Raw genomic sequence first — 23,954 nt, 5'->3', positions numbered from 1 at the left:
TTTTATTCTTTTTATTTTATTCTTTTTATTTTATTCTTTTTATTTTATTCTTTTTATTTTATTCTTTTTATTTTATTCTTTTTATTTTATTCTTTTTATTTTATTCTTTTTATTTTATTCTTTTTTATTTTATTCTTTTTTATTTTTTATTCTTTTTATTTTTTTTTATTCTTTTTATTTTTATTCTTTTTTATTTTTATTCTTCTTTTTATTTTGCCTTCTCTCCAGTCAAGCTGTTGCTGCTGCACACACCCACCTTTCTCCCCCCCCCCCCCCGTGCCCAGGTGCCTTAGGGGTGGCCGCTGCGCCCCTCGCCCCCATGTCGAGCCCCTGGGGTACGCGCAGTGCTGTTCGCAGCTCCCCGTGCCTGCATGCAGCCTCCCAGGCAGGGCAGCTCGGCAATGCCATGAGCTGCCTCCAAAGAGCCGGCCGGGCTGCAGAGGGCATGCAGCGTGTGGAAGTTTGCCCTCACCGTGATTTTCGAGGGGTGTTTCAGTGCAGCTGGACACCAAGCGATGGGGTCGCATCAGTACGCCTGTACTTGAATGCGTTCAGGTGGGAAGCAGGGGACTCTCGCCCCTGCAAGCAGCAGAGCTCCAGCAGTGATTCCCCACGGAGGTGATGGGGCTCCCATGAAACCCTTCCCAACTGCAAGGAGCAGCCAGGGCTGTGCTGCTCCCTGCCACCCTGAAGGCATGGGCTTCTGCTTTTCCCTGCCTGCAGGTGGGCGATTTGACCCACAGATGGAAATTTTCAAGCAGAAAAAAATCATGTCAAAGTGGGGCTGAAGTGTAGTTACGGCTAGCCTGAGGGAACAGGACTGCTCCTCCACTCTCTTTCCTGACTGTCAGGTCGTCTCTCAACAACTTTATTTTGTATAAATCCGTATTACCTAGGTGATTCTGAATGAAAAAGGTGATACTGAGAGGATGCTTTTCCTCTCTTACTTGCACTGTTTACCAGACATACAAACCACAGCTGACCAGGCACCACAGTGCTTTGTTTGCAGTCACGCCGTGGCCTTTGACCTGCAGGGGAGTTCATGGGAAGGCAAAGGTATCACAGATCCAGCACCAAGAGCAGGTCCTTGCAAAGAGGAAGGAGAGGGCATCTAATTTCAAATAACAGCATACTGAAGAAGTGTATTAAAGCCCTATTGGTAAAGTTCTGTGGCTTTGGTATTAGCCATTTCATTTTCCAAAGAGTTACAGAAAAAAAACTTAGTTTTATTACGTAGATCCTTATCCTATCATTTAAATGAATTTGGTTGTCATATTATCACAGTCTGTTCTGGGGGTTTCTTTGGAGTTTGTTTGGATTGTAACATGCGACTTAAGCCTGGAAATGTTTGTTTTTTTTTTTGTTTTTTTTTGTTTTTTTTTTTAATATTTTAAATTATTTCCAGGTATATTTATGATGTGGGGAGAACGTTACTGGGAAACAACTTTGTAATTGGCTTCAGGAATCTTCAGGATAATAAGACCTTTGGGATCTGGGGTTGTTTCTCTTCTTCCTTCCTGCCCTGCCCCTCTTGTTTGTATGGCACTAATCACGGTGAAGCTGTGGTCTGTGGCTGGAGCTCCTATCCACCAAGCCCACTGCTGTCAGATATTCTTACTAACGTTTACTGGAACTGAAGAAAAAAATGAGTTGCCATGATGAAAAAAAAATGGAAACGTGGATCTTCTGATATGGGAAAAACCACGACATTGATTTTCCTGGGATATGTGCTGACACTTGGTCTTTTGTTATCCTCCAAAAACGAAACTTCATAGTTTTTGTTTAAAAAATAAAAAGTACCATTCTAATAATTGTGGAAACGAGGCATCGCAGTTCATGGTAGCTGTTTTCTGCTACTGCTGGGAACACCCGTTTTAGGCAGAGGTAACTCCTTTGGGTTAAGATAACATGTTTTCTTTGAAATGACTGTTGACCATGAAGTTTTCTCAAAACAAAACATATCCTTTCAAAATCCCCATCTGTCACAATTAGTGCTTCGTAAGCTGGCATCTCTACAGAGCCATCAAGAAATGTTCGTGCTGGGTTTTGTCGTGTCGGAAATGTGGAGATTTGGATTGGAAAATGACTCTGGATTTCAAGTGAGCTGAGCCCGTGCAGTACAGAAGGTACTGAGCACCATTCCCCGGCCCTTACATGGGCTACAGCACGAGGTGGCCGTGGACCATTTTGTAAGCTCTGCGTGACTTAAGCATTTTTGTCCTCGAGGTATTCACGAGGAGTGGTTTTACTAAAAGCTGTGCTTCCAGAACTGGCATTTGGTGCCATGGCAAAGTGCTGAACCTGCGCTGTTGCCTTCAATGTTTTGTGCTTGTGCAATAAGTGGGATAAACCTGTGAGAAGGAGGGAGCCTTTCGTGATACAGTGTTTGATGGAGGTTTCTTGTTGGTCGGGAGGATGCTCACAGGAGCTATGGGAAATCTCTTTCCACCTTCCTTGAATGCAGCGTCAGGGTTTGCAGTCCCGACAAAGGTGTTTCGGGTGCAGCGAGGTGGGAGCCCTGCTGTTGGATATGGCAATTCCTGTGGGGAAAAACAAGGACGTGTGCTCCCAAACAGTGAAGAGGCATGGTTTTGTTTGGTTGAAGGTTCAATGGCTCGATCCGGGAGATAATTTAGATGAAATAGTCTAGGTAGCAGGGAGCAGGTAACATCAGAGTACATTCCAGAAGAGGAAATGCTGTTTTAAATAGGAAAAAAATCCAAGAGTGGCCAGGTCAGAAGGAGCAGATGGTGTGCACCCGAGAGCCCTGAGTCTTGCTGAGAATGAAATGCTTGAACACAGATTCATTACATACAGACTCATTAAAATCAGCTATTCTGCAGGACCATAGAGTACAGCAGAGACTGTAGCAATTTAACTTGCTTTAGAGAAGGGGCCAGGGAGCGAACTCAGCAGGAGTTATTTCAGTTCTGGAAAAATGGTTGGAGTTATAACTGGAATTAAAAATGTAAGACGCTTGACAGGTCTGGGAAGGGCACAGCAGGGACAGGGCAGCGTGATTTTTGTGGGCTGTGTAATCATACAGACTCATGGCAGAGGCTGGCAGGGACCTCTGGAGGTCACTGGGTCCAACCCCTTGCTCAGGCAGGGACATGCAGAGCAGGCTGCCCAGGACCACGTCCATTCCTCCCTGTGTAGAGGAAGCCTTTGGTGTGCTGAAAGGCAGCACCACGAAGGTTTTATTTAGGCTTGCACAGAGCCTGGAGCGAATCTTTCACCAGGGTCTTTTAAAATAACTCTGTGAAATGTCTACAGTCTCTTGCCTGAAAGATCCACGCTAGGATTGTTTATTTTTAATATTTATGTCAGGGGAGGAAGGAACAGGCTAGTCATGTGCCATGCTGTTACATAGGCTCAGAAATAGAGGAAACTGAATGGCATCAGCCACGTATAAATTTAGCGTTGGTCCAGTTGGAAGGGATGTTCCCTATGTTTTGACTCATAATAGAAGGAAAAAGAATTTGCGCAAAGAAAAAAACATGCATGAAAAATAAATGTTTGCAGGATTGCATCTCAGGCAGGAGGCACGGCACCACTGATGACCATGAGGAGATGACAGCAAGATTCGCATGCCTGCAAGGGAAAACTCTCTCTGGGGATAAGGGATGAGTCTCTCCGTAGTAACCCCCGTGCCACAAGTGGCAGCAGTGGCCATTTAGCCTTGTTTCAACTGTGGCAATGAGGCGTGATCCAATTTTAAAGCTAGCCGTCAGTGAGGACAGCCTCTGCTTATTGACTCTGTGATCCCAAAGTGCTGTCGTTAGGTATGCCAAGTGCCAATGGACTGATGTTTGCATGGATTTCAGATAAAAGAGTGCTTTATACAGTTATTACCCACTGGTCTGCAAAGAGGAGGTGCCTTGTGGTAATTCTGCTGTTTGCCAGTATTACTGTGGATCTCTGAAGATTTTAACTAAGGATGGGGCTCAAGTTGTACACTGAACTCCTTATCTTTTTGATTAGTTTTTCGCGTATTTAATTAATTCTCACTTGGTTGTGTGATGGTATCTTTAATTCCTGGTTTTACAAACCTTAATTTTACTTGCGGACTTGCAGTATCAGCACAGAGATCCAATTTTATTAAGAAAATGCATTCTTTCCTCTACAAACGAACAAACTGAGTTATTTCGAGCTCCGAGGTTGACAAGTACTAATTGTATGACTCTGGAGCTACACAGACACTGCTTTTTTTTAGTTGGACCTCTCCTTCCAGTTCTGTGTGAATAGGGAATTCAGTCTTGCTTTTCCTCTGCATGGTCCATGAGTTATTTTGGTGACTTGTCTCTATAGTTACTATGAATTGTTTAACCGTCCTGTTGTGTTCAAAAGCAGAAGTGTGAATAGATTAAAAAAAAAAAAAAAAAAAAGAAAAAAGTTGCTAAGATTCTGTTTCATTGGAAAAGTGCCAGTAAAGGGTTGGCTTTTCTATCATTTATTTTTCATAAGCATAAATTACTACCTGCATGATAGCTGGGGCGGTGTTAGCTTAAAACAGTTTCTCTAGGCAGAAAAGAATAAGAACTGATGGCAGTTAAAATATGAGCTTTTCAAGTGAGGAAAGTCTGGAGTTATTGTTACTTCACAAAAGGTAAAATTCACTCTGTTGTGCCCCTGTACAGAATTTGGCATTAAGCTGTTCTCAGTGCTGGAAATACAATTGAGCTGAACGATGAACAGCAAGCACATCGAAGAAGCTGTGTTAGCTAGGAGGGCACATGGAGAAATTACATCCAGCTGACATCTTTGAGTCAGGAAGAAACAAGAGGGAGGTACAATTTTATGTAAGTGATACAGCAAGAAAAGAAAGCTTGACATTTCAGTATCAGGACTTCTGGCCACAATCCCCCAGACTGTCATTGCCTTTCAAGAGTCACAAGCAGATGTGTAAGAACATCCAAAACCCAGATGTAAAAAACATAGTAGTAGTATTTAAAAACAAGTAATTAAAAAATCTAAATTGTACCAAGGTAAAGGGCAAAATTCCACCTGAAGCAGTCTTAACGATATATTCCATTAAAAAACATTCAGAGTTCCTGGTACATCTTTCAACTGTTGTTGGACAGTTTAAACTGTCACTTAGCAGTCACTGCTTACAGCTTAGTTCAGAGTGCCTCAGTGTTGAGATGTACAGTAAAAAAAAAAAAAAAGTATAAGCTGGTTCTTCTCAAGTGTGTTTCAAGTCACGCTGTAAAACCAGAGACTTCTGAACCTGCTTGACATAGACTTCCCGCTGATGGTTACAAATAGCCTGGTCAAGACCTGTAGCCTTCATTAATTGACCTTCGTTACAACTAAGTATGGATTCATTATTTTATTTTCCAGTACAATAATGCTTTGCTCCACGAGTGATTTAAAATAACTGCACAGGAGGGATGGAGGAAAAAGGTCCATTGGGATGAAAATGAATAACTTTCATTCTACGAGAGAGTGCTGCAGAATAAAGCAATGATGATGAAGAATTTTTTATTTTTTTTTTTAAATGAGTGCTTTTGTCATGATACTTGTGTAAATGCAGTGGTTTCACTAAACAGTTGAATATAACCTCTTACTTTTTTGCATTTATCTGCAGCAACATCCTGTCATTATTCTGATGTTTGCCTGCAGACTGACTTGGTGTTCACAATGTGTTGCAACTCACCTGCTTCAGTGGGGGAATATAGTGCAGACACCCCCATAAAACAGGGTTGGTGTGAACTCAAAGCATGAATTTAGGAGAGCCGAAAAACTTAGCAGAGACAGATTCATGAAAGACAGAGTAAGCATTTCTGTGACAAAAAAATCACGATAAATAACCTATTTAAATTTAAAATACGATGAATTGAGAAATACGTTTGGTATGACATCTGTAAAGCAAGATTCTTTGATGTATTAACATCTGAACATACTGACAGTGTAGAAAAATAAAAAATTAATAAGCAATGCATACTAGTTCATTTGTTTGTCTTCAGAAGTTCAGCGGATGAGCTAGTGCATAATTGACTACAAAAGGTTGCTGGAGTAGAAAACCAACTGTTGGACAATAACAACCTCCTCTTCCTGAACAGAGGGAAGACTTTCCCCTTTCCAGTGTATTTCAGCAGCATTGTTTAGTGACCACTGCATACAAGCTGAAAACTCTGTTGGGAAGAACTTGGTTGTTTTTATGCAGTTCAGATATGATAATGAGGTGGAAGCATGTGGGAGGATGAGATCTATTAGTGCTGTGACTTGTAGGACGCAGTGACCAGAAATAATCAGCTAAAGCACTAACTACAGATTACACTTAATTTATTTAGGAAAATACTTAAAACAGAAAATATGTTTTTATAAACTTCCAAGTGTTTGTAAACATAAGAAATACATAGTTTTTCTAGCAGATGAAAATAGTCTGTTTATTTTTAAGTGAATTCCAGTTTTCATCTAGATTTATCTTTGCATAAATCACAGGTGTATCTCTTATTAAAGAACATAAAAAATCAAATTGCTTGTGAAATAAAAATTAAGATTCATAGTAAGGTACGTAGCGGCTTAGATTTGATTAAATATACTACTTATTAATAAAAACAAAAATGTTATCATACATTAAAAACAACAAAAAAGAATTATGCCCTGGTGTCCCCTTGCCTGGGCGAGGGCTGGCAGGTGCTGTTGGGGATGGCAGCCATGTGTGTGTGGCTCTCACTTCTGAGCAGGCTGGCTCTGCAGTGCTGTGCTAGCCTAAAACCACTCTATAAACGGCATGATGTGCGTTAACTGAGGGGCAGGGGATTAGAGTAGGCCAGTGGAAGGTGTTAACAACCTTCTGAGTGTGTCCAGCCTGTTCGTGAGTGGGAGGAAGGCCCGAGGTTCACTTGGCGGTGGCGAGGCCTGCAGTTGGGTGTGAGGTCTCGCCAGCTGGATCGAGGCCTGCTTATACTGCCCCAAGTTACATGCTGCTTGTTAAATGGTCTCTTGTCCCTGCATGAGTCATTCAGTGGTCTTCCTAATGAATATAAATTTCTGTGCACAGCTGCAAGGGTGCCCTGCATGGAGCAAGGTGGCTAGGGATTGCCTTTTAAGAAAGGGTCTTGAGAAGCTTTGAACAGCTTGGCTTCCAAAGCGTGTTTTTAGTTGCTGTGTTCTTCTCCTTTATTTTTCCTTCCAATGCCCTGAGCAGCCTCCCCCATCCAAAAAACTTGCAGATGGTTCTTCCAGTATCTCCTGTTTGTATCTGCATAGTCCTGTAATCTTCATGTGCAACTCAGCCGGTCCTCTTCTGCACCAGGAGATAGCAAAGAACCAGTCCTTTGAGCAGGGTCATACTTGAAATGCTGGATCCAGAACTTAAAATTCCCATTGGCGTGGTGGCACTGAAAATTCAGAGTCTGCTAATGGGAAACATGTGGCTGAGCCTGAATTTAAGCTGTCTGTACATGGCCTGTAGTGTCTGCTTGCTCATTACCGTATGAATCATGAAGCTGAGTTCTACCTTCAGTCGCAAATGTCTGTAGTGTTGCTGTATTATTGTTATAAATTTCAAGTGGTTTTGGCATCAGCCTTTCATATTATTATTATTATTTTTCCCTCTTCTGAAAGTCTCTCTTTCCATACCAGGGAACATTAGATCAGCTTTGGCATAGGTAATGTTTCACGTTTCATGCATTCTTTGCTTATGGCATAATTTACACAATGATGGCCTATGGAAAGCCAATATGATGCTCTTTCAGAATAAAACAATGTGTCTAGTCTTCTGCAAAACAAGATGAGAACTCTGGGCTGACAAATACAGTCAGAATTATTTCGTTACCAACAGTAACGGCAGTGGAAGAGTAAAAGGTGAAGTACTTAGAAGTTTCAAAGGCCCAAAATAAAAGTAAATGGGGAGGGAGACAAAAACAACTCAATAGTGTGATTTATGTATACGTTTATTTTGCTTTCCCTCCCCTTGGAATAACTGCTGCCCTTATAAGAACATCTTTCTGTTTTAATAGATGTAGGCTGCCTTTCCTTTACTATCTACGGATAGAAGTGCAAATACAAGCCATGATACTAAATGTGCTATTAAATGCTCTCGTACTGTGCACGAGCAGTGGAGATGATGTAATCTTTGACTCTGTGCAATGTGGCTGCTATAGAGTCCTGCGTTCTTTAGCAGAATTGAGGATGAACACTTGGTTTAGACACAAACCAAGTAGGCTCTTGCTGACTGAATGATGCATTTCAACACATTAAGTGCAAGCATGTTGGTTGACATGATGATAATTTTAGGTTTTAGTTTAGTGATGTGGAAGAGAGAAAGTTATTCTGCTTTTCCAAGTGATGTCTTGATTCAAACTGTAGGTAAATAAGGTGTAAGATCAAGAAAGGGCAGGAAGGGTCCTCTGAATGCACTACTATATGCAATGAAGTTATCAGCTAAAATGGTATGCTTCCAGTTAAGTCTTTTGACAACTTTTCAGTCATATAAAAACAATACATACATTTCAATGAAAGACGATTTTAATTTTTGTGGTATGGATTAAGATAAATGCACAACTGAAGAGAGTAGTGTTTAGATACTTGCTGTGTTGCTTTAAAAAGTACCTGCTGTAAGCACTAAGGAAATGAACTCAGGAAATGTGCCAAATGTGATAAAACGGGATTGGTGCAGGGAGCATCAAGATTTTTTGGGGCTGCCCGTCTAGAAAATCACATCACAGCAAATTCAGAAGAAAAAGGCTTACTCTAGGAAAAAAAAAAAAAAAAAAAAAGATTATGATGGGAGATCATAACAGGAGATAACAGGCTTTATGTGGTTTCTCTTTGTGGCAAAAATGCATCAGTCTCTGTTTTCCTCTATATTAGTAGAGTCTCATTTTCTCTGCAAAGTGGAATAAAACCCAGAGTTACATTTCCATGTAAAAAGCCAGACTTTCTGAAGCAGAGTTAAATGTGAGAAATGGTCACAAAAGAAGTTGATTTGGAAATGTTTAAAAACCTATAATTTACTGAACCAAATCAAAGCACATTGTTTTGAACTGCTTAGGTGTTAAAGCACTGTGGCATCTTAAATGGGTAAGTTTTGGGAAGGAAATCATTTACGTACATCATTGGTCCTTCTTGTTGGTTAGACTGATTCTGCTGTTAGGTGGAGCTGTGGTGGTGGCCAGGCAGCTCCTGGATGTGATCTGCTGAGGAACTGTGAGAGCAAGGGTGTGAACTGTCAAAACTACAGCTTCCACGAGATTCTGTGGTACTTTTATATTAATGCATCCTGGAACAAAATATTTCAAGGAGAAACTTGAAAATCTCATTGAAATTTGAATGTTCTTTCAGGATGAAACTCAAGATTTTCCAGTATTTTCAGTTAGTTTAGTTCAAGATAACTAGATCTGGTCGCTGCCATCTATCTGAAGAGTATTTATCCATTTGTCATCACTTCTTGAATACTAACTGTTGTGATTTTTAGCTACTTGAAGTGTAAAGAACAGGTAGACTGAAACTTTTTCCCATTATAAGAATGTAAGTGGAGACATTACCCAAGTATGAGAGTGCTAGGATGTAGAAGGACAGCAGTGAAACTCGTTCAAAGCTGTGGCTGTGGAAGAGGCTGGAGAGGAGGGAGGCTTGGAAGAGTCAGCCAGGTGCATGTTGAAGAATATCTGGTTTGGGAGGAGACCAGAAGGCAAAAATAAATAAATCCCAATTTCATTGTTAACTGCTGTTCTCTGTTGTTGAATAATGAAAGGCAGAGACCAGGAAGCTGCTTGTTTCTGGTTTTTATTAGATGCTGTAGATACCATGGTGATGAGCAGGTTATAAATATAAATGTTGGCTGCAGATACAGCATGAAACGGACTGGAACCTGGTAACCTGTAAAAAGGGGGTAACGTAAAGTTTAAAATTATGCTGATGGCTGAAGCTTCCCAAGGAGTCCTTGAGAGAAGTGCCATAAAAAGCCTATCAGTAGTTTAAAAATAAAAAATAGAAGGCAAAATAAAAAAAAAAATCACACATCTTATCCTGTTTATGTTAATGCAATCTCATGTTGTAGCACCGGAGTTAGAAAGCTGAGGGTCTATTTGTTTCTGTTTTCCACACCCCATGTGTTATACCACTTCAACAAAAAGCATGCTTGGATTTTTTTTTTTTTATTGCACTTGTAAACCTGCTGCTACCCATGCTTAAGTGGGGACTTTTTAAAAAGAACAGCACCACGTTCGTATTCTGGAGATGTATTGTACTTGTAAAGTAATACATCTATGAAGTCATGCCTTTCAAAAAGTGTTTTGAGTGTTTGGAGAGGAAGGAACCTGAATGGCAGCTTGGATGTCACAGTCTTCAGCACCTGGCACTGCACAGTGCAACTGGTCAGGGCAAATATTGTCTCAGGACAAGAAGGAGCAGCACCAGCCAATACTGATGTCAGCAGGAAAATAATTCTTAATGTTATTTATATTGAGTTATCCATCACTTATTTTTCTTCTCTCTCTCTGTTCTCAGCTGTATCATAGTAATTATACCTTTTATTTGAACTAATCAAAGTCTGGACCCTCCTTGAGGCGGTTATTCTCCAAAGGATTATTTCTCTTTACAAATACTCATTAACTGTTTTTTTTTTTTTTTTTTTTTTTTTTTTTTTTTTAAAGACTGCATTATTTACTGTATACATATTTGATTGCAGGGGATGTGTGTGAGAGGAAAGACTCTTGAGTTCAGTCTAGCAAGGCACTTTGTGTCAGTATAATCACTGAATTTAAACCCTACAGCAGAACAGGGCACTCAGTTACTGAAGAACAGGTCTTAAAGTGAATATCTCTTAGTAGAAGAAACATCTAAAAGAGCAAAAGTGGAGATTAAGTGTGTTAAGCTATTTTTTTTAATGCACCATATAGGTTAAAGTATTTGGTAGTGTTTAAATACAAATGTCGGTAACAGCCAAATTTATACTGAGACAAGCACAGCAGTATTTGGGTCCTAGTAACCTTCTAGACACCCAAGTGTAAGTTAAGTTTCAAAATAGGAGAGTGTTTGACATATTTTAGTGAGGAACAATGTGTCAAGGACTGTAGACACTTTTAAAGTAATGGATTAGAAGTGCTATCTAGTTTTCCATGATCTGGATTGATACTGTATAGGGTTTCTAAACCAGGATATAGGAATTCTGGTAAAGTATGGTGCCTTAAGTAGTTGTAGGACCTTTCTGTGGTCAAATTGGCTAAAACAGTGTTTCTGCAGTTTCCACAGCACTTTCTAGTCGTGTGAAATAATCAGTATGTGACTCTACAGAGCTCAGAGAAGCACTAAGTTTGTCCCAAGAAATTAAGTCATTTGAGCCAATGATAAATATTTGAATAATTTTGCAAGACAACACTTCTTCCAAGCAACACTGTACAGCAATTTTCTTATGTAGAAGAACATTAAGGCATTTCAAAAACAGGTCACTGTTGCTATAAAACAGGTGAGGCAATAGTTTTGTAATGAAAGAGCGTACCAGAGTTGTGTAGTTCCAAGGAAAAGCAGTTTTGTATCATTAACTAATAATACACGTTATCATAGTGAACCGCTTCCCCACATTAAAGCTTAATGGATTTTAATCTAATATGACTTTTTCTTCCCATGAAATATGAAATAAAAATTGTTTATTTTGGCTTGCTGCTGATGTTTCTGTTCTGTTAGACACGTGCCTGTCCGTGCTGTTTATACCTTGTTATGATATATTTCACTCTGTTGACTTAGCCTTTCCTTGTGGTCCACCTGGGAGAATTGCTACGAGCATCGTACTAGAAGTATTCCTCTGCAGCGGGAATGCTCAGATCTTTTCTTCACAGCAAGAGTACTTCATTTATTGCCGAGGTTGCGAGCAGAATATGAATGTTATTTATATACTTGTGTGTGCACCCATCGGTCTCATTAGATACCAAGGTAGGCTGTCAGCATTTCACATCTGTTTTTTAACTGCTTAAAAGGCTGACAACACACTTGAGTTTCTGAACATGTAATGTACACTGTGGGGAAAGCGTCTTTCCTCTGGTTCTCCACAAGGATCTTGCTTAACATGCCACCCAGCTCTTTATGCAACGTGGGGTTTCATCTGCTGCTGAGAATGACCTGCAGCTAGTGGTCTTCCTGTTACCATTACATCACTACCCATGGGCACGTCCTCCTGAAAGGTCTTGCCATTTCCTACGTAATTGCATGGTTTCAGCTCAAAAACGATCACAGAAATAACTTACAGCTTCCTTTATTGCTGCTTATTCCACTTCACCTTTCGTAATGTAATCTAAAATTTGCCAATTTCCCATGTCATGGGTTCGGATTATTTTGGCCTGGTTTTGAAATAAGATTAGGCTTGAGCAATAATACTGTTAATTCAGCCCAGTAATAACTTCTGAATCTGTTCACTGTCAACAAAACTTCACGGAAAATTAAGAGACTTTGAAGAGGTAAAGTTCCTAAGTTATATGAAAGACAACTCATCTGGTAGAGGAAAGCTCTCAGAGTGAACTGAAGACACGTTAAAGAATTTGTTTAGGAATGTCACTTCAAGGCAGGAATCCCAAGGAAATTGGGATTCATTGCTCTTGCTGCTCATGGGTGGTTCTTGCTTGGACGTGATGTAGATGTGAATAGTAGTTTGGGCATGAGCTAAGAGAAAGGTTGCAGAATAATGATTTAAAAGCCGCTGAGCTGGTGAGTAAAGAGGTGCAAAAGTGGAAGGCGAGTCTCTCCGTGTCTGCTTGGGGATGCTATTTTGGTGCCTCCCTCCCCGCACGGCTCCACCTGCACTGCTCTTTGTTCCCCTCCGCTCCAGCTGGCGACCTACGGGAGCCAAGAGAGCTGCTGCTTCAGCGCTTCTCGGCATCTGCCAGGAAATACATAAAGAGCGGGAAGAGAAACGGAAGGGATGCCTTCTTGCTCTTTTTGTCGGCTCTGCTTAGGGCTTTTTTTTTAATTGTACGTCTCGCAAAAATGTACCACTGTGAGAAAATTTCCTTGAGACTGGAGCTGGATCCTGTCGCTGCCTTGGCTTCCTTAGTTTTTTGGCATTGAGAAAAACACAAGGGCTTCAACAGGGATGCACTGGAGCTGGATTCTCATTTTAACCACTGTTAAATACACCGTTGCTGTTGAGAGGTTTGATGCAGTCCCCTAAAGGCTTCCCAGGGGTTGTGCTTTGTTCGCATACACCCCTCCGTCATGCAGCACTCTGTAAGGTGTCCTACGCGTGTAGGTGGGCAGCCCGAATTTGTTCTCGGTGTTGCTTTGGAAGTTGTTTGCTTTCAGTTTTATAAATTCCCTCTAACTCTCTCTCTGGAAGCTGAATGTTACGTGGTGGCACTATTCCTGCTCCTTCTGTGCCTATATTTTCTCCTGGTGTTTCCAGCCTACTGGAATCTGCCTGGGCATTGGAGAGAGTGCGCCCATTGCCCTTCTTGTTGTTCGTGGACTCAGGGTTCCCTGGTACCCCACGAGATGCCTCATCCTGTGACTGGGGTTCAGATGAACAGCGAGGTTGTGTGAGACACCACAAGCAGGTGAACCTTTCATGTGAATAACGTGCCATCTCAGTGTGTTGCAATTAAAGCTACTTCTGAATTAAATACCTAGATTTGTCACCCCATTCTCATTCCTGTATTTTTTTTTTCCAAAGGAGACATTGATTTCTCCAGTCCTTTTTTCAGCACACCTAGATCATTCATCAGCAACTTCTCCAGTGGTTTCCCTTCAAGAAGTTTCACTTCTTCTGGTGTAAGAGCTGGCTTCGTGGCACTGTCTGCTGTGTAGGACAGGCTGCCTGCCTGAATTTCCTTGGCAGTAAGCTTAAGTCTTAATGCACAGTATTTCTATTGTCATGGGTATATCTCATTATTTATCTCTACATCTCTTTCATTTTCCCTTAAGAGCATCAAGTCACCTTTTAAAAGCATTTACATTTTTTTAATGTATGTTTCTTTTTCTTTTTTTTTTTTTGTAATTACGTATAGAAATCAGTAATAGATTTTCTTTAACTTCCTACTATGTCTCTGCTGTCTGTTTTTTCCTAGCATATAAGGAAAGTTTGTCTTATTTTCCAAATTTCGTTACAGAAATGTTTAGGTATAAGTGTTACAGGGAAATGCTTCCTTGCAGAAAAAATGTGTAACTATTTCCAATGGCGTTTAAAAATAACAAACAACACCATCTCATTGCAGAAGCATTTCTGCCAGTATTAAGTCTTGGAAAGGAATGTTTAACAAAATCTAGTAATGAATCAAATTTTACCTGACCATGTACATTTTGACTTCGTAAATGTGTTTGAGGTTTTAAACTACACAAAACGTTTGTGACATGGTTTGTTTGAAGGACTGTTGGGAATGCAAGATAATTTCTGAAACAATATATTGTTATTAATGTTCTATATGTTCTTGGGGTTTTGATGAATATTACTCAATACACATGCTTTTGCTTAAGATTAACAAGTCTTTAAATTTTATGAAAAATCAAAGCAATGTGTTAGTCAGACACCATAAGATCCCTGTTGTTGGTCTCTTTGAAAACTGTCATATATCCTGTGCTCAACCAGCTTGCCCAGCCTAGAGCGAGCTCCATGCATGCTCTGAAGGCACCGGTCCTATCTTCCTTAGATGCAGTTGAGACAGTAGATTGTATGGTGCTTGGGAACATGGTGTAGTGGGTGACATTGGTAGTAGGGTGGTGGTTGGACCAGATGGTCTCGAAGGTCTTTTCCAACCTTAATGATTCTAATATTGCCTAATGTGTTTGCCAGTATCTTTTTTTTTTTTTTCCCATTTAAATTCTAGTTTTTAAAAACATCATTTCTAGTGCCACGACTTTGTCCTGTGGTCACAAACTCTTTGCCCCTGAAACCAACCTTGGCCGAGGACCAGAAAAAAAAGACGTATTTATCAGAGGCCAGTTTTCAATTTTGTTGGAAATACTGGCACCACCCTGTAATATCTAGACCTTTTCTGGTGGAATGAATTCACAGTAAATATCCTGTTGAGTAGGAAATGTTTCTTATTCATTCCTTGAAAAATGAGCCATGGGGGCAAGCTAAGTTGAATGCTGGCCGTTTTACACTCCTGTCAAAACTTTCAGAAGACCAGCAACTAACCTGAAAACAATTTTATTGTAGAATGCTTAATAACAAGATTTAAAACACAGACACACAAAAAACAGAGTTTAACTTTTTTTTTTTTTTTTTTTACAATGTTTTGTTCCTCTGAGACTTTTATTCTTGAAGTTTCATTTGACTCCAACTTGTTCAATGTGTCTATTTTTTTTTTATGTGCTGTGCTCTCATCTGTAGGCCGTGTTGTAGATTGGACGTAAGTGGAATGTAAATATCTTGCACGGGAATCCCAAGTCGAATCCTTCCCAAAGTTTTTGTAGAAAATCAATTTCCTGTGAGGAGTGTCAAGATTTTATGGTTAATACTCCACGGAAATGCCTCCAATATTTTTTTTTTATTTATTTTTTACCAAGCCGGAAAAAATCCGGTATTGTTATGCAATACAAATTTTGTGCTTTTGATATGCTATAAATTCAATTACATACCTTGTTAAAATTTCTTATACAAAAGTGTGAGGACAAAAGTATTTGTATTCTTTCAGTCTGAGTTAATTCCTTTTGACATTGAAGTGTGGAGCCAAAAATTTTCAGTGTTGTGAGAATCATTTTGGAGAAAGCAATTCTGAGGGATTTAAAAAATATGAGAGGCCATGGTATGGTGCCCAAATACTGTGATGTTAACAAGAAGGGTACAAAATACAATATTCTGTTGTAGACTAGTTTATTTGGATCCTTTTCACATGACTTTGTGAACCAGAATTTTTCCGTGTATCTGAATCTGGAAGCATGAAATGGGCAGGTTAACCAGTAGGTTTCTATAAGTCTGTGGCTTTTTCAAGGAATTGCAGATATTTTGGGGAAAAATCTTTTTTTTTTTTTTTTTTATTGTTCCAAAAATGTGTGATATTGTTTTGGTGGTGTTTTGCTTGTTTTTGCTGCTCAATGGAGTGATTGCAATTGTCACAATTTTTCCGTGATCATTTGCCTAGGAAGATAGAAGTAAACAGTAGATTCATGTATTTCTCTCCATTTAGGAGAAAAAGGTAGCACAGTTTGTCTTCATTTATCAAAATTAAAATCGTCCTGGTTTTGTGCATACCTCAAGGTCTGCATGCAGTCATACTATTCTTCAGAGTTGTACTTTATCCACCAGTAACAAATAACTCTTTTTTGTGTTAATAAGATACAAACAGCGTACAGATTCAGAATCATTTGACACATCAATACTAAATGGAGTTTTGAAACTGTAATGAATTTATTCATTCATTTGTACCTGCCATACATGTTGAGAATAGAGTTTTTTTGTTTGTTTGTTTGTTTTGTTTGTTTGTTTGTTTGTTTGTTTGTTTTCCAAATGCATCTTATACCGACCAGAAATTTTTCAGGAATTGAGGAAATTTACATTTTTATTGTTTCATACTCAGTGGTGTATTTAATTTTCTTGTTTCTAGTTAAAGGGAAGTTGTTTTAATTCAGAACTAACATAGGTTATTCAGAACTAATCAGAGGTTATTTTAAAAAACATCTTACCTTAATACATCATTTCCTATAAAATCTGAGAGTCGGATTAAAAAGTTGTTTCAAAATGTGCATGTAGTGTTTTGTTTCTTTTTGAAGAAAAAGTACTTATGAGGAGAAGTGTGGAGTTGTTTTCTGCTCAAAATAATTGTTGTTTCTAGAGGCTGAAAATCGTTCATTTGTGTATTATATAATAATTTTCTTAGAAAGTGAGTGTGACTAAAAGCTGGGGGAGGAACTCCATTCTGCAGTACTCAGCAGTCAGCCCACAACTGTGGTGAGAAGTGTGGCATGGATGGATGGGCTTCTTTGGTTATATTGGGGATGGGTCATATAGGAGTGCAGATGTAAAACTGGCATTTCTCGCCTGCCCCATGCAAGTTCCAGCAGTTTGTAAGGCAAAAAAAGATCCATCATGTCTTCATCTCCTCATTCCTACCCTTGACCTACCCCCCAAAAACAGTGATGAAATGCAATCTAGATTTATTTTAAGTACTCACACATGTGGAGAAATCACTCCCACTTCTTGACTGAAGACCCAGTTTCAACAGCAAAATAAAACTAAACCACAGTTGAAAGACTTCAAGTGAAGAAATGAAGCAATGATTTTGTTTTCAAGTTGTTTCTATATTTAAACTTACTTTCTGTAAGCGGATAGGAATAATAATATCTGAAAGTTAACCTTCCAGTGCCAAATCAAGCTTAGGACATAGCAAGCTTGATTTTCTGCAATAACACTCTTGCTGTGCAGCAAAAGGCAGGTAGAGCAATGCTTGCTAGGTAGGACCAGGGGGAATGGGAGTGTCAGAAACAGGACTTTCCATGCAATCTTGCTCCCTGTGCTTAACAAAGTAGCTGTTGTTAAGTCTGCTAAGCCAACAGATTCCTGTGCAAAAGCATTGAGGGAATTAAAAGCTTAATCAGCCCCTGTGCTCTCAGGAGTTCAAATGATTTAGACATGGAAAATAGGGGAAAGAGTGTATGTTTGTTAAGTACGAATGCTTTTGCTTATTCTCAGTCAGGCTCCGAACTAAGAAAGCAGTTAAGAAACTTAGGGGTTTCCAGCCCATGAGCATTCCTAGTGAATTCACATGGGACTATTTCATACGGATCTCGGAGAGAAATCCTTTGAATTGTACAGCTCTTATGTAAGAAAAGGATTTCCAGCTTGGCCATATGGAGTACGCTGTTACTAAAATATAAATTTATTAAGTCTTCTGTGGCTTCACCTTTTTAAAGCTGCTGCACTTTGGCCCCCTTTCGTGAACATGTTTTGGGGCTTTAATTGCACGGTAAACCATTTGCTTCACACGATTCCTTTCCATTTAGTGCAGAAATCTCGTACAAAGTGCAAGGCAGAGGCTTATGAGAAGGAAAAGAGGCTGCTGCCTGTAAGATGCAGATTGGCACACAACACGGGTTTTGGTATCCAGTTTTCATTTGTTTTAAGCAACAATTCACCTAACGGTTTCAGTCTTAAATGTAAAACTTACCAATATTAAGTAACAGGAAAGAAACTAAAGCAATTAAAAGGAAAAAAATGACTGGTAAATAGTTTATTTGCTGTACTGGTGCATATGCTTGATTTTCAATGCTGAAAGAAAGAAATGCTAAAAATGAGCAGATACTTGGAAAAGCTGCACGCGATAAGCTTTTACAAATCCTTTTTATTGTAGTATGTAGTAATGTGTACAGATGTCTTTTTGTTTTTCTAGATTAATTCCAGAAAGTCCTGTCAAAGAGTCATCAGAGCCTCACAGCTGATGTTTTTTAATACCTTGGCTGCTGCGATGTTTCACCCTACTAACACAGGTCTATTACAATAAGCATGCTCTTAGTGGTTGCATTAAGACCAAACAAACTAGAAGCTCTGAGCAATTTAGCATTTCACATGTTTTGTGAACAACTTCTGCACTCACAGCCACGCCGAGAGCTGGGATGGGTGCCGGCATGGCCTCAGTTTCTTGTGTCTGTTTGCCTGTCTGTCATGAGAGGCTGGTGGTGTGAGAAGTAGCCACACGTCCCTGGTGCATCCCCACAGAGCTCCTTTTGAAGGACAGGCAGGCTTGCAGGTAAACTCTGGCTCGTGGACCCTGTGTGAAACGGGACCTAGGTCACATACACTTCTCAGATCCCTAGAAAATGTTCATAGGGGAATGAAAGGCAGGGAGTGAAGCCTTCATTTACTTAACATTTTGACATTTTTTGTGCTATTTGTGAACGCGTAGCAGGAGGAAGCGCAGGCGTAGGAAGTATTTTTGAAATGATTGCAATATTTTTGGAGAAATGAAGTCAAAATCTTTCCTAAAATTTGTGTTGGGGCAGAGGGAGAGGATTCCACTACTTGAAGAAAATGGATAAGGTTTTATTGGATATTTTCTTTTTGTTCTTCAGACAGTATTATTTCTCCTGCAGTGATCACTAGTGCCTTAGGAGCTCCAAAAATCACCATGTGATACCAGCCATGGATCACTCTCCACCTCAGCCATCTGTTCACAGCCAAACACATCATCACTCTTTTCTCTACCCGATGTGTTAAATCATTCTTTATTCTACTTTGTGCCATCAGTGTTTGCTGAAAGTTGTGGGGAGGAATTAGAGGTTAAATGGAGATTGGCATCTGGCCACTGGGCTGCTCCCCTCAGCTGTGTGAAGCCATGAAGATTGATGTGGGGACAGGCTGCTGTGAGAGGGCTTGCACTATTTGGTCAAGGTCTTAGAAATCCAAAGCACTTTTTGGTGGTCTGTCTCACAAGTGCAAGTTGTGCTGTCCTTATCTTTATCCAAAGGCCGGAGAGGGGCTTGTCAGGGTGTCTACAGTGGTGATATGTGGTGATATGACGCAGCATCGGTGATGGAGAAGTCAGCTAGGCCTGGGGCAGCTCCTGGCTTTCCTGAGGGAGCCCACCTCGGCTGCTCGCCCAAACTGCCACCATCCTGGTGGCTAGAATAATCCTTCTACAGGATCTCACTCCAGAGTTACCTCTCTGTCAGCGATTTATGCCCGTTTCAGTTGAGTGCGACACTCTTTATAATGTCTCAATTAATTTTAAATTGCACAAATCTTCAGGCTGCTACCGAGAAGGAAAGGCTTGGGAAACAAGCTTCATCAATTGCTCCCTCTGGGACTTCAGAATAGATACAATTTAAAGCACTCCACGTGATGTTTTTCCTCCTTTTTTAATGTACAGAAAATCATTTTCTGAGGGGTTTTGGATTTTTTTTAAAAAAGGTAGATTAGTTTTGCTGAATAGTTTTCTGAATGTTAACTCATGTTACTAAATGTTAATGTTGGATAATCTCTTAGTGTAATGCTATGAAGATTTTGCAAGAGAGCTGTGATTCTTAAGTGGTGTATTGTTTGTTTGTGCATGTCGTGCTATTTGGATCCTACAATTGTCCTAGGCCATTAAAGATGAGGGAGGAAAGTCAAATGGAAATAAACGTAAAGGTGTTGTTGGACTGATTGTTTAGGTTCTCGTCTGTATTAGGCTGGCCAAAGTTAAAAAATATCTGGTGCTAAAAGGTGGGTGATGCAAGTTATATGTGACACATCGATGTGTCACATATGTTTTATTCGTGTTTTTCTTTATTGGAACGAAGGCACGCTGAAGACAAACAGATACAGAGGGATTAACTTGCATGCTGTTTTGTAGGAATATCTTGCTGTGAACTGAATTGTGCATGGGAGGGGACATCCTGTTTTGATCCCTGTGCCAGGCTTTCTGCACAGAACCTCTAACCTGGGGTTAATCACATTGCTGCTATATTTTTTGGCTGGTTCTGCACCGTATCAGTCACCACTAAGGTTGGGGTCGTGGTGTTTCAATGGGGCTGGGAATGCTTCCCAGTAAGGAGCTGGTGCTGGGAAAGCCAGCAGGAGCCGTGGCAATGTGGGCAGGTTTTTGGGAGTAGCTGGAGCTAATGGTGGCAATGCAACTTATCCGTGGTGCGGCTGTGGAAAATTCAGATTTCAGTTCAGTTTTGGTTGGCCACCTCTGCTTATTTTTAAAGACTGCTCCCATTCCTTTGGCTGGTTGTTGAAGGATGCTCTCTTTCTGTTTTTAAAAGATTTGTCCTGAGTGTCTTGGGAAAGAAAATCAGTCCTTTTTAATTTTTTTTAAGAGCAGCATTGAGCAATGCTTGCTTTAACTCTGTCTAGAAGTAAAATAGAGGCAAAAGCAGCTAAATGTAAGAAAAAAATCACCACAAAACCAAGAAAAAAGCAAGTAAAATATTTATACTGCTCTAGAACTCTGGATTTTACACCTGAAATATGTATAATGGTTGCTGCTTCCTGTTTGAGGCGTTACTGGAGGAAAGCTGAAGGATGGAGCAGCATACTGGAGCAGATGCAGCTGTATAGTCAGCAGTGCTACTGCCACTTGTGAATGGAAGAAGCTCTGCCAAAATGGGGTAAAAACCTGGCAGCGGCAGAGGGAATGGTTGTGAGTGCTGCCTTGGACAGTGATATGAATGGCCACCTCCAAGCTGTTATTCCTTGTGGCTTTTTCATTTCTCTGACCACCTCACTTGTCGAGGTAAAATCATGTATGATAGATCTCAAACAGCAGAAACTCATTTGTATGCAGAAACTTTCAAGCCTGAAGACTCAATTTCTTCACAGACATTGTACTCTAACTATTTAAGCTGACACTGAAATACGAAGATGTAAACTTCAGATATCTTTCTATAATCTTTCCAGCTAACTTCAGGTGGTTCTGTCATCTCCTGCAAGTGGTGCATCCCCCAGGAGTCCTGTGAGCTGAATTGTGGCCCCATGAGTCTTGTATTCAAGTGGCTCGGCTAGGTGCAGAGGGAATGCCAAGTGCATTGCTTCATTATCACCTGAGATTAAGGACTGATATACCTGTTATTCAGCTGAGAGGTACGGCAGGGTGCACCAGGATGGTGGTGGGGCTTGAGGTTTGCATCCCATCAAGGAGTAGGAGTGCACTGGCTGAGAAGAAAAGGCGACTCGCTTTCCAAAATAAGTCGGGAAATGTTTTTGCCTGAATCTGTAAAGATAACGGTAATTGCCATGAGGTATGCTGTCAGCTGCCCTTGGTGTAATTTCAGCTGTGAAAAAGCATCCAAATGGAACAGATCGTAAAGTTATTCTGGCATAGCATCTGAGAGCTAAACTCTTGAAATATTTCTTTTCTGTAGTTGCGAAGAAACGTGGAAATAATAAGGCAGCTGTTGGGGAGGCAAGCGAAGCACACTGTGGTCCTGCCTGTGGACGGTCGTGTAGGTCTCTTGGATGCGATAATACGCTAAAATTAAATTAGCTTTGTTTGCCTGGATTTGCCCGTACTGACATGATGTGCTCTGACAGAGGGAAATCTTTAAACATTGCCACCAAATGCGAAAATAAAGGGACATCTAACAGAGGAGGTCCGTATACTGGGTAGCTTTGCCTTAACTCTACCAATAGAAGTATCAAAAGACCTATGAGAGCAGTTAATTTTTGTAGATGCAAAAAGATTATGTGCCTTTCTGCCCGTTATCTTCATTTGATTTTAGGATTTATCTAGCAAGTGCTTCCCTTGTTTTTGCTCTTGTGCTGGAAGAAGCTCAGAATTTGAGAGGGTATTTTGGTGGTCTGTTCAGAAAATGTGGAACATCTGCAGGAGGCATCTCCTTAGGCTTGGTTCAAAGATTTTCAGTTTTTCAGCAGCTGCAAGTTCCATTTGTGCATTAGGTGAGCTTGGCTAGTTGCTTCACTGATGGCAGGGAGGTATTTTCACAAACTGAGTGTTACTTACACTGAGGCTTTTTATGATGCTATTTCAACCCGAGAACAAAATGGAATTGCACTGCTAAGCTTTGCAGGGCAGCTTATTTACTGAAGTGTAAGCTGCAACAAAGAACTGATGTTTGATTCTTTGGAGAGGAAGGTAAATCATGTCTAGAAACATGTTATGGTGAAACGGTAAAAATGAAGTGGATGTTTCTGTAATAAACATTTGTATTGTATGACTAATACTCATGCATCTGACTGAATTTTGACTTCAGCAAATAAAGTTACTTCAACCCAAATCAGTGGGGATTTTTTTCTGAAAAAACAATCATTGACTTCGCAGTCTGTGGAGTGTTATTAAGAGACTGAAATTTGACAACAGGTAGGATAAGGATTGTCTGTGCGAATAACACACTGCAAAGGTCAGTCAAATGTTCTTTTGTACGATTGAGGAGTCTTGCATTATAAATGCCTTCATTCTCCGTTATAAAATTTCAGAATTATCAATTTCTTTTATATGTTTTAATCCATATCTAAACTGCAGAAATGGAGAGACTGCTCTTGTATAAAAAAAGCCTTGGACAGATTGCAGAAACTTTTCCTATTAGTGTGGGATTGTTAAGACCATGCTTCAAATTAAATTTAGTTTCAATTGTGTACATATATAGAGTGTTTTTGAGTTTATTTTTTTTTTTAGCCATATTGAAATACATTGGAGTTCATAATAATTGCCATTCTAGATAATGAATTCAAGTTTTCAATGATTGTTATATTTTAAATCAGTGAAAATGTATTCTCAAGATGAACATATGCTAATGAAAATGATGTTTATGCAAAATTCTCTTTGAAATATTAACAACTTGGTTGGTGAAGTGGTCAAAAATTACAAAAATTCAAGGAAATGCTACCTGTACTTAAAATGTGTCCTTGTTAAAAAATAATGTCCTTTAATGTGCATGTGATTGCCCTGTTTTTTCATTCCAAAAAGGTCGCCAGTGCAGCTTCTTTGCAAAACGTGGCAATTCTACTTGAGCTCAAGTGCAACTCTCCATTCACTCTCACTACTAATAAGAATGGTATACGATTTTTGGGTCAGCCTCCAGAAAATGAAAGTTTTACAAACTGATGCGTATTTCAGTTGGGCCAGTGCTGGCCCAGGTCCCGTGTGGATAGTTAAGTCTACGTCAAGTTCCCCTGGTGCATTTTATTGCTCATGGGTACAGGGGTTATTAGCATCACGTCTCGGCTGAGTTAGCAAGAGTTGGAGGGTCTGGGCTCCCCTCTCTCGTGTCCTGAGCCTTCTCGGGATTATTTCTGTAGATAAGTTTTTGGAAGAGAAGAGGTGAGCAGGAAAATGAACAGAAGTCCTTGGAGTGACTAGTGCCTTATTTATAACGTATACAGTGTATGTTATTAAACATCTGCAGGATGGGATCCATGAAATTCATGTCTCACGTCCAGGAGAATGAAACATTCCTGGCAGTGCCTAGTATCAGAAGAAATTCGGATAAGCTCTCTGGAAGCTTCCTGCAATCTACTTGTGTGGATGGGGCGGTGTGACAGCTCTCTACTTGTCATCGTGCTTGGGATGTTGCCCTTATTGCCTTGTTTCCGCAGTAAGATTTGAAAAGCAGATAAAGCATCTGTAACCAAATTCTGC

General features: G+C 40.1%; 1 protein-coding gene across 1 annotated transcript in view; it reads left to right on the top strand.

Moving 5' to 3' along the window:
* Nucleotides 1–23,954, top strand: part of REPS2 (RALBP1 associated Eps domain containing 2) — a 95,875-nt gene that overhangs the window by 486 nt on the left and 71,435 nt on the right. The window lies entirely within an intron of this gene.

Source organism: Aythya fuligula, chromosome 1 (genome assembly GCF_009819795.1).
Source record: "Aythya fuligula isolate bAytFul2 chromosome 1, bAytFul2.pri, whole genome shotgun sequence".
Taxonomy (NCBI): Eukaryota; Metazoa; Chordata; class Aves; order Anseriformes; family Anatidae; genus Aythya; species Aythya fuligula.
Note: the sequence above shows the minus strand (reverse complement) of the source record. Positions and strands in the feature narration are given on the sequence as shown.